Source organism: Pithys albifrons, chromosome 11, assembly GCF_047495875.1.
Source record: "Pithys albifrons albifrons isolate INPA30051 chromosome 11, PitAlb_v1, whole genome shotgun sequence".
In the NCBI taxonomy this organism is placed as follows: Eukaryota; Metazoa; Chordata; class Aves; order Passeriformes; family Thamnophilidae; genus Pithys; species Pithys albifrons.
This window is the reverse complement of record NC_092468.1, coordinates 16,079,233-16,097,488: the sequence shown is the minus strand read 5'-3', so window position 1 is coordinate 16,097,488 and position 18,256 is coordinate 16,079,233. Positions and strand designations below refer to the sequence as shown.

Here is an 18,256-nt window from a genome sequence, read left to right as displayed (position 1 = left end):
TCCTCAGAGTGTGGAAAACTATTCTTTTGAGTCAAGGTGAATTGTTGATGTGTTTGTAGCACTAAATAGATGTTTCCAAGATGCAGATAAATAGTCTGCAAGCTTCCAGATGCTGCTAGGAAGAGAAGTAAACATTTAGCTCTGGAAATGTGCAGATCACTTGCTCGGAGCCTCTGCCCTGAAGGATTTCTGTGCTTGAATGTTGATGTTTCAGTAGCACGAGAAAGGCTTGAGTTTGGATCAAGTCTCTGTTGACCAACTCTGTAACAGCAGGCCATGACTATCTCCAGTGAGGTGGACTGCAGTCACAGCAGGTGGATGTGAAGAGGAAAAAGAGAAAGGATGAAAACACTTGGGAGGGGAGAAGCAGTTTACCCTGAACTCCATCTGGAGATAGCATCTGAACCAGGGGCAGGAAATCATGATCCTTCTGCCCTGTGGATGGTAAGAAATTAATTTGTAATTCCTAGGTAGGTTCAGAAATTTTAATCCTCTACCTTGCTGCTTTCTATAACCTTTTGAACCAGAAGCTGGAGAGGACCAGCACATAAGAGTTGGTTTTGCATCTTTTTTTACAGCCTGTGACTTTTTAAAGTACAGTGTCATGTGCATGTGGTGTTCTGATGCTTGGGCCACATAGTGGCATTTTGAATCATATGAATCAAAATTAAATCAACTTCCACTTTCCAGGAGAGTGGTCCAGTTCCCACTGGAGGATCATGTTGTCCTGAACTCTCACACAGTTCCTGCTTGATGTTCTTCCCTCCATAATGAACTACAGTGTGGTGCTGAGCTGAGTACCCACCCAGAGGTAGCCACGTTTCAGTGGCAGATGAAATTATTCCTGCCTCTATGAGTTTGTAAACCACTTTGGGATCCTCTAAAATGGAAACTGTTTGTGTGAGCCAGTATTTTCACCATGTTTTACTTCCATTGCTTCTGTTAGATATGTCGGATTTCATTATATCTTCAGATAAGGCTCATGTGAAATGGGCTTCTGTTTGGTTTTCTCACCAGAGGAGTGATTCATATTCAAATTGAAATGTTTTATTGCTCTAAGCCAACCTTCTCCCCTTGTGCTAATGGGAGGAGAGGGAGATACAGGCATGGACTGAGCAGGATTATTTTTCTCCTATTGCATTTAGAAACTTTGCAAATGGCTTTTTAGGAAGGCACGTGAACTAACTGCCTAGCATGGGAAAATCCTGGTCTTACATGTTTTAAGAATATGAGATGAGCCTGAATTTCATGAGCTGTCTGTTTAGGCTGCAGACTCGTATGCTACCAACATTGTTCTCCAAAAGGAAAAAGAGAATTTATGATCCATTTTAAGTTGAGGGGGTGTTTTTTTGTGTTTTTATATTTTCTCTTTATTCATAACACTAGCTTTAAGAAAGTTGCTTGCACTAGTTTTGGGGCACTGACTCCACAGGCACCTTTTGCAGCACAGCCAAGGCCACCAGGCCATGGTCTCAGCTGCTGCCTGATGCTTTCTCCAAAGGAGCTGGTTGCCATTCATGAAGAGAAGAACTGCACAATGTACCACACGTTTCTGTTCTCATTAGAAACGGATGCTGGCTAGTTGAGTCCGAACTTCTTCAAGAAGCTTTATCACAGGTACTGTACAATAGAGAGGAGATGCTGAGATTCCATCTGAGGATTTGTGTGTATTCAGAGATCACAGAACATGCTGAGTTGGAAGGGACCCACAAGGATAACACAAGACTTGTGTTGCTCAGTCACCTGTAGCTCAAAGTGAATGTCATTGCAGATAATGTGGAGCCTTGTGCCTGTCTCATGAACACCTAGATTGAGATAATAGTGTATTTAATGGAAGTCAATAAAATTTGGGTGAATATTCTCACCTTAGTGAAAGTGACATACTTAAGAGGAGATTTACCATATTTTAAACCTTAAACCTGACTCAGTCTATTTGTTTCCTTGGTCCTTCCAAGTTTGGCTTGCGCATGTGAAATTATCCTTCTGCTCTTGCCCTTTCCATTTCCACAGTTTGTGAAACTAGTTGAATGTTCCTAAGGCTTTAAGATAAATGTGATACATGAGGAGACATTGACACTTTCACATTAGCACCTGAGAAGCTGCTGAGCCTTGGAGGATCTGTTGCCTCTTATGGAATATCTGTGGCCATGTCCTCTGTGTTGCTTTGACTGTTCAGTTACACCAACAGGCTGAGGGCATTGTGAGGATCAAAAATGCTCTGCATTTTTGTTGACATAAAATTAGAATTTACACGAAAGCTTTTCCAAGGAGGAAGAAAGAAAAGAGACAGTGACAGACCTTCATAGCTGATTGTGGGTTTGTTCACCACAGGAGAGCTGGTGAGACAAATCTCAGACCTTGGTTACACGTGAGACTTTGGTTGCACATCACATAAATACTTCCTGACTTAAGAGCATTTGAGCTGGAATCACTTGCAATTAGCATGGGCTTGGCAGAAACTGGCAGTGCTGCTGGTTGCATAGGAACTGCTTGTGTAGTCCAGTTGTGCCATGGGGAAAACTGCTGTTAGCAATTAGAGCAGGGGTAGTCTTGAGTTGGTGTCTGTGCAGTGGTTGCCCTTAGAGCAGCTGATGTCCTTGATGGCACACTAGCAACTCTAAAAGCAAGAGCAGAGCTGTCTGTCACCTTTACTTGGTCTCTGTCACCCAGCCATTATGGTCTTTAACCTATTTGTCATCCTAGCCAGTTTTTAGGCAGCTATTGGTGTCTGGGAGCTTTTAATTGCATTACTTGTGAGAACCCAGGTATGTGTGTGGTCTAGGGAGATGTGATCATTGCTCTGCTCTTCACAGTCTGCTTGGGTGAAGCAGTTTCCTCAGCTGGCTGTGTGTGGTCAGGCTGATGCTGAGTGCAACCTGTTGTAGACTCAGATGACCCAGCTGGGATCAGTTGCCCAATTGACACAGTAAATTATATCTAAGTCTGTTAAATTAAGTAAGTAGTGAGGACCAGGCAGCACCTACTGGTCCTCGTAGTCTGTGTTGCTGCTTGGAGGTTGGGCAAAGAGTCTCATGCCTGCTTGATGGAGCCTGGGAGCTTGTGAGTGGGTGGCGTGGGAACTGGGGACAACTGAGGATTCGTACAGGGATGCAGAGTTGCTCCTTGGGGCAGAACAGTAAATGTATGGTTCTTGGCCCTAGAACGAAGAAAGCAAGATGCTGTGGACTTGTTGCAACCTGTGCAGTCTGTGAATGTTTTCTTCTTGTCAGATACTGCTGTCACATAAGTTATTTTATTGCCAAAGGGCAGGGAATGAACTAGTGAAGTGGGAGAGAAGAGTATGTGCTGAAGGGCTGGATATTGTAAAAATCAGTGCACCAAGTGTGCAATTCTTCACTTTCTGCTTTTGCAGTGTTTATTTACCTATATGATTTATGGAGGGGAGAAAGGATGATGGTGTGGGAGGTACATCTGCCTCATCCAGGACAAAGCGCGTGTTCAGAAGAGAAAGCATTATGCATACAATGCCTGAAATCAGCCCTTAAAATAGCACACTCCACATCTTAGTAATGTATTGAATATATCTGGATAAGAAACAGTCTGATTGAAGTATTGAGCTTATTGTAGTGTGTCTGCTGTGACTCATCAGGAAATTGAAAGTCTTGAGACAAAACTCACCCCCCTTCAGTCTTTTTGGAAGAGACAGGAATTAGTCTTAGATGGGAAGTAATTAATTGTTCTGTGATTGCCGTAAATAGGTACTGAACAACAAGCTCGTACTGAAGTATTTATATCTTAAGCCCTGTCTAGTTAGCCCAGCTATCCAGACTCTCCATCAGAGAGAGACAGTGAAAAACAAAGTTCTCTGGAATGAGCAGCACTTCCACCTACATGCGTTTAAGTGAGACTGGTTGGAGGTGAGCTGGTAGGCTGTGTGCTGTAATGAGCCATTTACTAGGATAATGGCTGCAGGCTACAAATGCTGTTTTTACTTAGTCTGTCTATTCAGTGCAAACATTAAAAAAGAAAAAACCCTCTCCCTCAGTAAAGTCTGTAATTTTTTTAATCCCCAGTGTACTCCATGAATATTAACTCAGCCAATGTTGTAACACCCCACAGAGGCAGATGACATGTACCTGCAGCCCTTTCTATCCACCAGAGAAACTGAGGCAGTAAGTAGGACTTTGGCCTTCTGGGGCAAAATTCTGAGCAATAGCCTGGCATGACGGTGACTAGGATGGAACTGTCTTTTGGCCCTTGGTGGGAGCATGGAAATTATGACTTTCAGGGACTAATTCCATAAATTTAGGATTTCATTTGGAGCTATTTGCTACCTGCTGTTGCAGACTACATTGCCCTGCATGTGGAGTCACAGAGGGTGCACTGGCACAGCTGGCAGAGGTGGATTGGGAGAGGTTGAATATGTGCAGAAATATCTCCATAATTTACTGAGTAGCCATAGCCATTATGTATCTGTCTAACTGCACGATGTTGCTGGGAATCCAGATGTTGAAAAAAAAAAGCAAGAGAATCAAGATGATCAAAAATCTGTTTAAAAAAACCCAGCAAAACAGTGCCCAAGGAAAAGGAGGTTGATGGCTTTGTGTTTGTCTGCAGTGAAGTCATGGCAACAGAGCACTCATTTAGCAAAATTAACTGTTTCTCTATTTTACAAAACCAAAAATCAAATAAAAGTAATGCAAAGGAACATCCTTTTATCTAAACTAAATGAGTCCATTTGTGCCACAGCAAAGGAGTCATCCTGGGGAGTTAGCTCCAGAGAGCGTGTACTTTATTAGAACAGAATGTAATAGTAGTCCCAAAGCCATAACTGTATAAACCTGGTGCCCTAGGTGAGCACTTTCAGTAACAGGAAAACCAAAGTTAGGTTCCTGTACCCATATCAAACAGAAGCATGATTTTGAGCTTTTGGTTGTTTGGGATTTCAGCACAGTTAAGCTCTGGATACAGCTTTTACGAGGACTATAATCTCTTTGAAGTTCCTTATGGGTCATGCTTAGTTTCAGAATTATTTAGGCATCTAGGGACAAAATGCTGATGCTGCATTGGTTCGGGTGTACCCATGTACTTGTAAAAAACCAGTTGCCTTTAAGTCCCTTTGACTGTCATTAGACCACAGACTTCTTTGTGCTAAAGACCCCTTTTTACCTCCTAACTTAACTAATATTTGAAGTAATTCTCACACAAGCCCTGGAAATAACCCCTCTGTGCTACTTCTGTTTTGACGTTCACTGCCCATCTCTGTGCACTGACCACTCAGTGAAGCAGCACACGAAGGTAACCACACAGTGGCTGTATTGGTAGGCATGAAAGTTCATTTTACATCATGGAGAATCTCATATTTGGAATTCAGAAATTGTTCATCTTGCTGATGAGCAAGGGCAAGCTCCAGGGAAAATATCACAAACTCAAATGTGTTGCTTGAGGTGCCTGGGAAATGGTGTTTCTCTTAAGCAATGTTTTCCAAACAGATTTTATTTTGTGGCTCTCCTGGAGATGGTTTTAGGCAATGCCTTATGGCTTCTGTGAAAGTGTCTGACAGCAGAGATGCAGAGCTTTTATCTGTATGAAGGAATGCAACAGTTTGGGGGAGATTTTTAATTGCAATTCAACGTTTCTGTCAAAAACATTGAGGAGGCTTCAGACTAGTTGGAAACCTGCCCATTCATTGAAACCACTGAATGAGAAAATATTCGGAGTTTGAAGGGACCCATGAGGATCATTGAGTCCAGCTTTTAAGTCAGTGCTTACCAGGTAAACTTACTGTTTCCCATTGCTTCTCATACCTGAATGACACTGGTGCCTTTCTCCTGCAACTTAAACTTTGGTTTAATGAAAGGAAAGTGGGAACAGTATAGGTGGATGAGTTTTGGTCAGTGAAGGAAAGCCATAATCATTTTATATGCAGGTAAATAACTTGGATGTTGTTGTGGAGGTCTTGCATGTAAAAAGCCAGTGCTTGAGACATTTTTTGGAAAACATCTCAGGAGAGACCTCATGAATAGTGGTGCTCTTCACACTGCTGAATCATGCTCATCAGATGGGTTGTAAGGGCCAGCTGGGGGTCCGTGATGTTTGCCAGCTCGGCCTCAGGCTGGTATATTTGCAATAGTGGCTAGCTGTTTCTTTCCACTTGTTTCTCATCCCCAAGCCTGGACATACCCTTGCCTCAGCTATTAATTGTATGAGAGCAGAGGGTCCAGGCTGTAAGCAGCCTCCTGGCAGACCCATGCCTGTGGGCTTGGGTAGGGCTGTTTGGAGGGAGCAGAGCAAGCGGGTGAGGATGGGAGTGCAAAACCCAGGCAGTCGCACAACAGATGTTGTCAGAGGCTTTTAAGAAGTAACATCTCAGACTTTCTGTGGCAAGGGATGAGATTCCCAAACAGAATGCTCTTGAGCTAGGCAGCCACAGCTCCATGGGTTGTCCCAACACTCATGGGGCGAATAAGCACAGTGGAAAAGCCTGAAAACTGCTGCCAAAGGACTGGAAAGATGCAGCCCACAATGTCTGTTGTGTCTGAGATCTCTGTAAAGTCTCTCACATCTTTCCTCAAGTTTAGTTTTCCAGTGGAGGCTGTTGCAGTAATGAGAATGTCTCCCATCTGCTCCTCACATGGCTTGGCATATTTAGCCAGAATATATGTATTTTTATTGTGGGGTTAGCCAGTGGTAACCATGACAATTAGACTTATCACACAGCATTTTTTTCCCTCCTTGAGTCAGTTTGAAATGCTGACAATTAAATAGATACAGTACACTTTAGAGATCCATCAGTCTCTTTGTTGTCTTGACAACCAGAGTATATTTAGAAATGTAACAAGTACATGGAGTTCAATTGCACTTCTGCTAAAACATAGTTGTGTAGCTTGAGAATTTAATCTGTTGTTTGTGGATCCAGGTGCTTATTTGAGCTGTGCCTGACTTTCTCTTTGGTCTCTCTGGGAAACTCCTACATCGTCTGATTAAAGGAAGGTCCTTGTCAGGCAGGGAGCAAACCTGCCCACTGTGTGTGGCAGGAGCTTGGATGTGGGACTGGCAGCCCCTTCCTGCTTGGGTACTGGATGTGCTGTGCCCCTGGGTGCTTCTGGGTACTTGTGGTTTGACTGTTGATTTGCAGTGCAAGAGGAATGTGTGTGATTGTTGTATCATAACTGCTGTCCCTGGAGATCCAGTTCTGCAAATGATGCTGGGGAGCTGAGCAGCATGTCCAAGCCATTCTCTCCCAGAGGAGCTGCTCTCAAGGTTCAGTAGCACTTTGATACAGGAGGACAGTAGCATGGAGTGTGACTCTGGCAGTCTGTGATGGCTTTCCTCCTGCATGTGAGCTACCTGAGGTTTGGTTTCAACTGGGAGCAACTCTCAGGCACTGAAGCAGTAGAGAACATTGTTTCGCCATCTCACTTCTTCTGTTTTATCTTCTATTTGATGGCAGCGTGTCTTTTTGATTTTGACAAAATACTTCTACTACTAATTTTTTTTTGTCCCTTCCTATTTGATGGCAAAATTGAGCTCTTTGTCTCCCTACTGAACTGGAGTAGCAGTATCTGGGCTAGCTCTCTGGAGGTATGGACTTCTAAGGCTTCACTCAGTGTTGGAGGAACAGGAGGGAATTACAATGGAGTGCACTCTGGCAGGCTCTAAATATCCCTGTCTCCCACCACCCCTGTGCACACACCGATGGTGGGTGTGTGTTGAGCAGCTGTGTTCCTCTTTGCCCTTTCCCATTTGGGCCAGTAGAGAGCTGTGGCTGGTGCAGGGACCTGTGTGGGTGTGACAGCCATGTAAGTGAATGTGGTGACATGTTAGCCCAGATGAGCAGCTGGGATATGTGGCTCTCATCTGGTGCCATCCTACAGCCCAGTGGCTGTGAGGTACAGACTGGCACCACAGTGCCCTTGTTACATCCTTAGAACAGGACCTGGTGGTGCTACCGCCTTCCCTAACTTGTGCTGGCTTAAAAACCTGTGTGAAGAGAGAGACACCCAAACGTGTATAAGAGTATTTGCCTGGCTCAAGTGATGAATGAATAAAATGAAATGAAAATCAGATGAGGAAATAGCTCAAACGTTCCCTTCCAGCCTTCCATCTGGCTCATCCAGGTTGTGACACTGGTCAGGGGTGCCCCTTTGGAAGGTTCACAGGTTGAGGAGCTGCTAAAAGGGATTTCTTTTTGTTGGTGGCTCTTTGTAATCAGCACCTGAATCCCATTGCAGGGCCTGGGGTGCTCATGGATTTTCTGCAAAATGCTAAGCCAGACTCTTCCAGCTCTCCTTGTCTTAAGCTTAGTTTATAATTGTTGCTTGGCAGTATAATTTGGTGAGGAAAAGTGAAAAAACCCCAGAACTCAGGTTTCTCCTTTGTCAGCAAAGCTGTGGCAATGCAACAATTTGAACAGGAGCTTGGTTACAGGAGATGGCCTTTTGCCCAAGGGAACCAGTTCATTTGGTGACATGATTTAAAGAAGACAATAGTAGGTCCATGGCATGCATGTAGTGATGTTTGGTAGCATCCACCCCTGGGCAGAGGTCTGTAAAACTAGTCAGTAGCATTGCTCTGCTCCTGGGGAGCACAGCCAGCACAAACTTGTCTCTGGGGTGGTTTATTACAAGGAGCTGAGGAAGGCTCAGGGGAAAGGGTCCTGACCTGAAACTGACTATTAGAGCCGGTGACAAAGAGCAAAATGCATCCATATGACCTTAGGTGCACAACACCTTGTCTGTACATTATACCCAAAATATAATTTAACAAGGCTCAAAAGGAGGATAGAATTGCATGTTTTCACTTCCTTATTTGCTGTGTTTCTTTTTCATTTGTTGTCTGTCAAATAACATTTGATTTCTCAGTGTGTGTGCACAGCTCAGTTTCATTTTTCTCTTTTCTTTCCTCTCTCCATTTTACTAATTTCCCAAAGAAAATCCCAAATTATAGTCTATCTTTGTTTGTAGACTGTTATCATGCCCTTTTCAGTGTTTGCTGGGGTTTATTCTTAAAATACAACGCCTAAAACCCAATGATCCTAATGAGTCTTCAAGAGTGTTTTAATCAAGTTATCCCAATCCATATGCCAAGATAACGGTCTTCTATGAGAAGATACTTAGCTGGAGGTTGCATGAGCTGTAATGTTTATGGATCTGTAGATCTGTAACTAGACAAAATCGAAGTAACTCCTTGGATTTCAATGGAGCTATATCTGTTTATTACAGCTGAGGCTTAGGCGGTGCTTTAGATGCAAATTGCAACCTCTGTGAAGTTAAGTGGGGTTTTGGTTTAATTCCTGGAAGCAGTAATGTCAGCAAAGAAGTGAAGGGCTGGGACCCACATACCCTGAAGTCTGTAACTTTGGGTTGCTCTCTTTCCCTTATTGTCGAGATCAGATTCCCTTGGTTGGGACTACTAATTAAAATGCAGCTTCTCTTAAGAGAAGCTTTTCTCCCAAAGGCAAGCAAGAGAGAGTGGAAGTGCAGCCTATGCAGATTCTCTCTCTCTCTCTCTCCATACTTTGCAGAAAATGCCAGTGGTTAGGTTGTTCTCTCTTGACTGCTTGTGGTTGGACTGTTGACCTGGAGTTTGTGCTTTCCAGCTCCAAAAATGCAAAGGCGCTCTGCTGAGTTATCTGGCTGTAATGCAGAGAAAGCTGGGCTCTCCTTTCCTGTGTCCCTGCAGCGGTCAGGAGACGTGGACCACTGCTCATCCCCCCCACTGTGTGTGGCATAAGTGATTCACCACGCGTTCATTTCTGGTCACATAAGGGCCATTAGTTTAAAGCAGGCTAGAGGCATAGGTTAGCGTTAGCTATTTGAAGTCTAAAGTCTGAAAGCAACATCAAACGGGGAGCAGAAAATGTATCATGCACAGAAAAATCACTGGGATTTGTTTCTCTCTTTAAAAAAATAATAATAATAAATTCCAAACTGTTTGCATATGCTGTCTCCTCTGTGGTCAGGACACCTGTCTGCCTCTTTGCTGATACTTGATATGGGCTTACAGTGCTTGCAAAAATGTTAACACAAATTTTTTGCCATGGCAAATATGAAAAGAATATCCCGTGTCTCTGTGGGCATGTCCTCAGCAAATTTTTCTGTGCTTCTTATGCTTTGGTGTGGATCTGAAGCAACTGCTGCTGTTTGGCTCCTCTTCCATCACCATGGACCAGGAGGGCAAAGCTGCTGCCCTGCCAGACCCAGTTCTCCTGAGCAAAGACAGCTGATGGTGGGTCTAATGAGTTTTAGCCTGGTTTCCTTAAAAAAAATTGTGTTTGCGACCAGCTGGATGTGTCTCTTCAATGACTTAATCCTTGGCTAGTCTCATGAAAAGAGGGGTGAGGATGCAGTTAGGAGGAGCTGGGGGTGGTCTGGTGCAACCACAACCATGATGGGCTGGGAGACCTGGGGCAGGCAGAGGTGGACCTTCCACTAATCATCACTAGTATTTTTTGAATTTGCTCATTTCTTCTCCAAGGCTGAGATGAAAGGAAATAGAAAACACCAGATAGGCTCAGATATCAATAAGCTGGAAGTGTGAAAGACTGCTGGTTGAAAGAAGCTTGTGGTAAATGTAGAAAACCTGTGGTTTTGTTTTAATTAGATGTCTTTGGAGGTAATCAAAAAGGAAACCAGGACTAGAGCTGGAGGTCTGGTTTGGGCTGTCCCACCCTGACTCTTTTCCCACAATGGCTGTGTGTTTAATGCATCCCATCTTTGGTTTGGTGCTCCTTGATGCTTGTATGGCAAAGCCAGGGCTGTGGGAGTGACTCACTGTTGGCCTGAGTGGCCGCAGAGACTTGGGAAGAAGAGGCCTTTTAAGCATGAGAGGCAGAAGGACGTCTGGTCAGGCTTTGAAAGAGACTTTGTTACCTGCAGCCCTTACGTCAGTGCCTTTCAGCAGCTCTACAGTGATTTAAAACAAGTAGCTTCTCTTCCAAATAAACCTCAGCTACTCTGACTCTTGCTCAGGTGTCATCTGTACTGCCAACATGTGAAAAACCCTTATATGGGTCAAAACAAGGACAGACTGACACATGAGTTGTGTCAGAAGGGGGGGGGGAAGTTATGGTCTGCTCCATACAGGAGAGCAGCTGGCCTTACATGCCCTTTTGGAGGTGTTTTCTTGGCAAGGTGTTACAGCCAGCTTGATTTACTTTTTGCTTTTACGATGAGCAAGATGTTGATTCTGACCTTTCTGTTTGCACCCGCAGAGGTCCCTTGGAAGAGCCTGTCTGTACGTCCGTCTGGGTGCCTGACAGGGCTGCTTTGCTTCCAGGTGAGAAATGGATCAACTCCAAGGGCTTTTGTCAGTGGCTGAGTTTAGGGAGAGTTGGTAACCATGTTCAGTTGTTCAGCAACTGATGGGCATTTCTCCAAAACCTGGAGTGGTGGGAGACCAGCCTGCCCAGAAGGCTTGAAGTGATTTTACTGTTTCTGAGACCAGGTCTAGAACCAACAAACATGGAGGCCCTCCTGAGAATGGGCATGTTGCATAGGAACAATTGCTTGGTTCTGTGGCCATATTGCTTTGACTCCTTTTTGGACCTGAACTCGCTCCCCATCCATAGTGTGTCTCTCTGCAGGCTGGAGATGCTTCCAGCTGCTGATGGAGAGCTGACTATATTATTAGCTTTAATCTAAGTGTGCTTCAATGAATGAATAGAAGGATGAACAAATGAATTCATTCTTCAGAATTGCCAGTTCCATTAAATTTACTGGAGTTATGTAGGTGTGACTTAAGGATCACCCTGCTAAACCGCCTCAAACTATTGGTAGGATATATGTAGGACATGAATTGTGCTTTGTGCCCATCCTGTGGTACGATAGTTTGATTGCAGCAAGGGTAAGATTGCAAAACAGGAACAGTGTCAGGGCAGTGGGCCTGTCCTCAAACTTCTCTGTTGTGCCATCCCAGGAGGCAAAAGGATGCTAGAGGTGCTGCAAAGTTATGGCAGCTGTGGAAAGAAAGCAGCATGCAGCCTTGCTGAGAAGCAGATACTGAATGTACCACTCCCTTAGTGGTTTTAACTAGTGGAGCGTCTTTATTTGCCATGGTGTTACCTGACTTGAGGACCATGAGATATCTGTGTGATATGCCAAAATCAGGACTAGTGCTTCTTCACCCTGTTGTGTCACTGAATATAGCTGCACTTTCATTCTCCCCTTTTGCTATGCGGTGCACATCCCTCCTTTCTTCCTGTACTCTCTTCTTGAGTTTAATTTTTGTGGGTTTTTTTCTGTCGTGTAAATTATGGCTAGCTGAAGATGAGATTTCAGCATCCTGTTTACTGCAAACATGGTCATTAATAAATGTTGAAAGACAAAGACAGACCAGGGATTAATAAGTAGAGGACAGGAGATTAATAGCAAGAAAGTAGAATTTGGTTCAAGGCCTGACTTTCCCAGTTGCTGGGTTATGGAAGATTAATGGCAGCTCCTCTGTTAGTCTCACACTTTCTGTGGCAGCTTTCCTGGCTAAGTCTAATAAACTGTACCAGTAGGTTGCTGTAAATATGAAATCTAGGAAAAAGCCCATCCTTACATACTGTTAATAAGACAGTATTAGTTTTGCCTTCTATTCAGAGCTTGAACAACATCAATACATTTGTGAGGGGTGAAGTCAGATTTTCAGGTGCTTACACCTCCTCTCAAGGCAAAAAATATCAAAAAATGTAACTTGCCAAGCAAGCTGTCTCTGAAAAATTGGTTTTTTACTCTTTATCCTGTGCAAGAGATTTATTTCTCTTCAGTGTTTTTTCAGCTTTGTTTCTGTGAAAAATTGGGCCCTTGACCTGTTGCATCTGGCCTCTCATTAGGCTTGGTGTGAGATTAAATCATTGTAAGAAAATGCTAACTTTGCAAAGACCATTCCTGGTTAAATTTGCCAGAGAACTGTAGAACATGGGCCTGTGTCACAGAAAGTTTATTCTGATAGAAGAGTGCATGCAGTTCTGGGTGCCCTGTATAGGTCATCCATCTGCTACCTTATGGCTGAAACTGCCAAATCAAGCACTCTTGTAGTCCTTTGAACTCTGCCTTCTGGTATTTTCTCTAGCCTTCAAAAAGATGATCCCAAGCTCTTAGTGCATAAGGGTAGAGTGATATATAGGTATGTGTATGGATATTTTGGGAAGAAAGCAGCTGTGTTCCTATAACAGTGAGCGTGGTGAAGCCAGGGCTGACATCAGAACTTCAGCAAATATCAATCAAAACTTCAGCAATAGCTGAATTTCTTTTCCAGGAAAGAAAGGCTATGCACTACTTCAGTGGCCCTGTAACAAAGCTTTTCCCCTCTCATCTGCTCTTACATGCAGTGCCCTTGGCTTCTCAGAAGTTAATTGATTTGTCTATATTATGATTCTCTCTTTAATTTTATTTGTGTAAAGAAGAACACACGCTAATCTTTCTCCAGAGAAATGTTTCCCATTGCTCCTCTTTGAACGCTGGCCCTGGGTCTGCTGTTTCTTAATGAGTCTTTAACTAAACAGCTACGGTTCCCTGTGCTCCAGCCTTGACACACACATACTTGCACACCCACATGCCTGCTCCCAGTTGAACTCGGCAGCCTGACTGCTCCCCTTGCCCGCTTGCTGCTTTGAGATTCAAGTTAGCAAGGCAGCATCTCCCTGGGAAGCCCTACAAGCGAGAGGGGGCTTTATACCTGCAGGTAGAGATGGATTTGGCATCAAGTGAACTCTTCTGTGAATTGGAAGGGCTGTAACCTCTTCACCACAGTGTCCCCCAACCCTTAGGCTTGTTTAGTGTGCTGCTTTAGGAGCCTGGATTCCTGTGGGCTGCGCTGCCCGCAGCGCAGACCTGAGTGAGCACTGAGCACTGAGCTGAACACCCAATGCTGAATTACTGTCTGGTATGCAACTGGCTGCCAGATCTTTGATAGCTTGTTTTTAATGAAGATTCCTCCTGTAATTCCTAGAATATCTTGCAGTGCAAAAAAAATGAGCAGTGTGTGTATTTTGCTGTGGGCTGAATTTTTTCCTGCTCTTCACAGTTCCCTCCATGAACGGAGAGGAAAGGGAGGGGGAAGCATCTGACTGCTTTTGTTGTTGTTGTTGTTTTTCTACTTGACTTCTGTGAAATATGTGGTGATCAGTCTCACAACTAACACAATGTTTTTGTTTCTCTTTGCAAAAGCATATGGGAACTGCAGAAAAAGCATATGGGCGTTTTTAGGAAAACATATTGGTGAATGGACAAATTATAGTGGTGCCAATATGTTTTGGATGTCTGGCTAGACCACTACTACTACCACACTTGCTGGCATGCAAATGCATCCACAAGATTGCCAGCATGTGAGTAGTGTGTAGTTGCTCCTGGGGAAAGGCACGCTGTGCTGGATGAGACCCCTGTTAAAACAGTGCTGTGATCCATCGCTGATGTGCGTGACTGCCACGCCATGTCCCAGGCTAGGCTGATGTTTATGGAAGCATATCCATTCTCTCTGAGCCCAGAGCTCCACAGAGCTCCAGTTGCAAGCAATGATGATGGTAACAATTTCTCTTTCTGAAGCCCTGGACTGCAGTCCTTGTAACACCTGAGGATCTTGCAAACAGGCTGGGCAGCCCCTGGTTTTCCCCTGCTGCTCTATCAATGTCTTTATGTGTTGCCTTTGGCTATTATTTTTAATTTCTCTCTGAAGGGATTTACTTTTGAGGAAATGCAGGCCAATTGTATTATTTTTTCTGGTCCCTGTCCTGATTACCCTGATACTGGTGATGCGTGGAACTTGACAGGGAGTGATAAAGGGATTAAGTGGTTGTGGTTGGTGGGTTGATTCTGGTGGCTCACAGCACCCCTACAGTGTCAGCTGCTCTGCTGCGGACTCCTGTAAAAGGAGAAGTCCTCTATAGCTCTGACTGGGCAGCCCTTCCCACTTACCCTGGCACTGAGGGAGTGCTGCCTCCTCTGCCTCTGTCTGTGATGGCCATGGCTGTGCTGGGCTACAGGGTTTGGAAGCAGCTCTCTGCCCATATTTAGGTTTCAGCAGGTCCCAAGGGACTGGCTGAGGTCTCTTTGCACTGTTGTGCATGGGGATAGACACCTCCTGTCTGTAAGAGCTCACAGTCTAAGGGAACGAAACTGAGCTGCTGAGAAGGATGTGAAGGTCTCTGAGTACTGGGGGAGATGGGCAGTAACATAACTTCAGGGTTGTTTCATGAGCAGGTTCAACCAGTCTGAGTTTGTACCATTGTTAGAAGAGGTGGTCTGACTGTGCCCCAGCCCTTCATTTTGCCCATAGAGTTACTTTTATCCTTTGTAAGACATGAGTGGTGAGGCAGAGAAGGGAGCAAAATGTGGCTGAACACTGAGGGGATAAGCCAGATGCACATTTGGGCAATCATTTGGGCATTGTGTTGTTTATCTCAGTTATGAATCTACACTAAAGTATTCTGAGTGGTAATTCAGCACCTTTTAGTGTTCTTCCTCTTATGCCAGCTTCAGGATGATTTCCTAGTGAGTAATTTTACATTATTTAATGTAGCCACTTTCCATATAGCTCTTTTGTTCTGTGAGACAATTCCCTATTTTATTATGCAAACAGTACATTAAGATCCTTGTGGACCTAAGTTCCCAGCAGTGCTTGAGATGACGGCAGAGAAGTAGGTTATTTCAGAAATCATGATTCTTTCCTCCAGAAGCTTTCTTGGAGTTCTGCTTTAACTGCTTTTGATATTACACATGCTTTTAAAAAAAAATTCAGTACTTCCTAAATGTTATAGAGCTCAAAAATACGCTGTATGCCTTGTCACAATATTTAATACAGAGTGCTATTTACAGTAATGAATCAAAATGTCAGTTTTTAAAATATGAACTGTCAGAGTGTTCCTACTTTGCAGAAAACTTTGATATGACAGTTCGTTAATCATATGACTATTACATCAAATGTGTCTAAGAGTACTTTTGCCCAACAAAGTCTTTTTTTATTCTTTTCCCTGTTAATTCTGGTAGGGTTGTTTGACTGAATACACTTTGGTTAGAGGTCAGAAGAATCCAGAGGTGAATGCTTTTGTGTATTGATGGGAGGTATGTACCATTGCCCATGTTCTTCCTGGTCGTGGTCACCTAGTTTTAGGTACAGCCTGGTTTGGATCACCTTTCCCTTGTGTCCCTAGTGGTCATGCCAAATCTGCTGTGTGAAGGGCTCAGGCAGCAGTGCTGGTGGAAATGAGCCCTGGCACAGCAGCACTGATGCCTCCAGGGGTAACTGCATTCTGGGCAGCTGGTCTAAAACTGTGTCTTGAGTAATAAAAAACTGGCTTGTACAGTAGCATTTCCAATCTCAGTAGCTTTAACATAAAGTCACAAGTAAAGTAAAGAAAAAAATCAATTTAAGAATAAAAATAGAGGCTGCCTGTGCATCCTGGGTGAGCTAAAGGGCTGATTGTGCAGAGCAGGGTGTGGTGTTGCTTCTGGAGGAAGAGGAGACAGGGGGCTGGGAATGCCAAGGTCCTCTCCCCAGTGGCTTTGAATGCTCTGGCCTAGGGTCAAGAAGTGTGTCTGTGCCCTGAACTCCTTTCCATTAACTTAGACCAGGATGCTTCCCTTTTTTTGTTCTTTTGTTTCTTTATCTGCAAAATGGGAATAATTAATTGGTACTGGTTAACTCACAAAAAACCTTAAAGCTGATTAGTCAAACAACTGCACTTCCTGGTGAAGACAAGGGAGAGCTTATGTAGATAGCCGCACTTTAGAGAACAGCCTCTGGAAGGAGGAGAGAGTTCCACATGCTAATGGGAGGACTGGAGGCCAGAGAAGAGTCCCAGGTGTAGCGGAGTCATTTACCTCCACCCAGAATGTCTTTGTACCACATTGCCTGGGGCTTCAGATGGATTCCTATTGCTTATTAAAACTCTCGGTTACCATTGCATAGGTCTTACAAGTGCAATATTTCTGATTTGGAGTTGGCCCAGCACAGCTATGGGAATAGAAGGAGCCTAAGAAGGCAAAAGCTGTGTGTCAGCAGTCCAGGAGAGAGGAGCACGGGCAATACAAGGCAGTAAATCTTAGAATCATAAAATCATAGAAAGGTTTGAGTTGGAAGAAAACTTTAAAGACAGTTTATTTTCAATGCCCCTGCCATTGGCAGGGACACCTTCCACTAGCTCAGGTTGCTCCAAGCTCCATCCAACCTGCTTTTGAACACTTTCAAGAATGGGGCGTTCACAGCTTCTCTGGGCAACTCATTCCAGTGTCTTACCATAAAATTTATTCCTTAGGGCAAATCAGATAGTCTTGATTGTGGGAAGTTTCTTGGCGCCTGATAACTTGACATTTCAGCTGGCCATGTCTGTTAAATACCAGCCTCAACACTTTCACTAATCTTGTTGAAGAGATGATTAAAAACTTGTTTTCAGGGGTATGGTCACATATTTAAATGCACTTTTGAATAACACATCATCCAGCTCTTATATGTGAAAGGCACAGGTAAAGGCACTGTACACATCTGAAGTCTGATATGCAGAGGCCCACTGGGTCTCACTGTTGGAAGGAGCTTTGGGAAGGTGAAGGCAGTGCTGTAGCATCCATCACAGTAACATCCTGCTGATAGTGGATGTGAGGAAAAAATAGAATGGAAAAGAAGGGGGAGAAGGAGGTGGCTGGTAGGTGAGGTGATGACAGCAGGAGAGGTTTTGCTGGTGGTGGTGCCTGGTGTGGACCACCAAGAAGCCTGGGAGAAGCTCAGGTGAAGCCAGTGTCAAAAAGGCTCTTACACAAACACAGCAGTGGCAGAGGGATTGCCAGCAGTGAGGGCCACCAGCAAGATGTGTGTGAAGGCATCACTTTTTAAACCATGTCTTTGTCACCTCCATCAAGTGCTACTGTGTTGCCTCATCCCACAGAGAAACATTGGTTATTATTCAATTTTCATTTTAGACAAACCACGTTGTTAGTGCAGTGATTTTTCTTTTATTGTCGTTACTGCAATGGATGGAAAAGGAGTTCTAACAGATGTATGATTAGCAGGGCATGAAATTAAAAATGTTTGTGTACAAGGAAAAAGATTGTTTACTACCAAATTCCTCATTTGGAAATTAAGCGATACTAAGATTGGCCATGCAGTTCTGCAGCAGGCCTGCAGCCCCCTTCCTCCCTCTTCCAGCAGCATTGGCTGAAAAGCATCAATATTTTTGTTACCTTTATTATAAACAGTAATACCACAAGTGAAAGATGAGTACCTGCCTTTGGAGGGTGACGCTATACAGATTGTTCACCCACTCTGGCACTGACAGTGTCAATGCAAGAAAATATTTTGACTGATGGTTAAGCCTCAT

At 44.0% G+C, this 18,256-nt stretch overlaps 1 protein-coding gene across 12 annotated transcripts in view; it reads left to right on the top strand.

The window, feature by feature from the left end:
• Positions 1-18,256, top strand: part of LPP (LIM domain containing preferred translocation partner in lipoma) — a 425,132-nt gene that overhangs the window by 167,232 nt on the left and 239,644 nt on the right. For 11 of the 12 annotated variants that reach the window (XM_071566772.1, XM_071566774.1, XM_071566769.1 and 8 more), the window contains one exon: positions 11,177-11,241. The exons of the other annotated variant lie outside the window; for it this stretch is intronic. The gene's annotated coding sequence lies outside the window, so the exon portion shown is untranslated. The remainder of the gene's footprint in view (positions 1-11,176; positions 11,242-18,256) is intronic. 12 annotated transcript variants of the gene reach the window in all.